Here is a 533-nt window from a genome sequence, read left to right as displayed (position 1 = left end):
CTATCGACTTTATGTTGTTCGAAGACGCTCTTTGGTCAAAAATAATCTTTGGGCATTAAATGAAACCGACAGGTCATAGAGAGATACAGGGATAACCGTGGATATAGAAAAGAAATGTAGAAACTTAGCTTTAAAAAAAGTTTAATTGACAAAGATACTTATAGTTGTATTCCCGCATTTATAACATTTTTTAAAGGCTTTCATTTTGTCAGTGTATCCCATGAAAAAATATAACAAATGCAATTTCAAAATATCCCCCTTAATTTTCAGAATTCATATTTCCCGCCCAACCGCTTCCATTTTCTATGCCGAACAGCTGACGTTGCAGATGTAAGCGATGTAAACAAACGAATGTCAGTGATCGTAACTTATAATTGAATTTGACTGAATGGTTGGTAAACACGCGAAAGAAAGGAGAGAGGACAAAGTAGTCGTTCCTCGAACTTCAACGGGAGCGCACAAGGCTCGACGGAGTCGGGTGAGGACTCAAACCGCCATAGAGTGAACAAGTAAAATCTTGAGCTCGAAGTGAA

General features: G+C 38.1%; 1 protein-coding gene across 1 annotated transcript in view; it reads left to right on the top strand.

Moving 5' to 3' along the window:
* The first annotated feature begins 322 nt into the window (after nucleotides 1-322).
* LOC119588928 (conserved oligomeric Golgi complex subunit 7-like) overlaps nucleotides 323-533 on the top strand; it is a 13,142-nt gene continuing 12,931 nt past the window's right edge. The window contains 1 exon segment of the mRNA XM_037937542.1: nucleotides 323-376. The gene's annotated coding sequence lies outside the window, so the exon portion shown is untranslated.

This window comes from Penaeus monodon, chromosome 24, assembly GCF_015228065.2.
Source record: "Penaeus monodon isolate SGIC_2016 chromosome 24, NSTDA_Pmon_1, whole genome shotgun sequence".
Classification (NCBI taxonomy): domain Eukaryota; kingdom Metazoa; phylum Arthropoda; class Malacostraca; order Decapoda; family Penaeidae; genus Penaeus; species Penaeus monodon.
The sequence above is the reverse complement of the archived record's forward strand: the minus strand, read 5'-3'. Positions and strand labels throughout refer to the sequence as shown.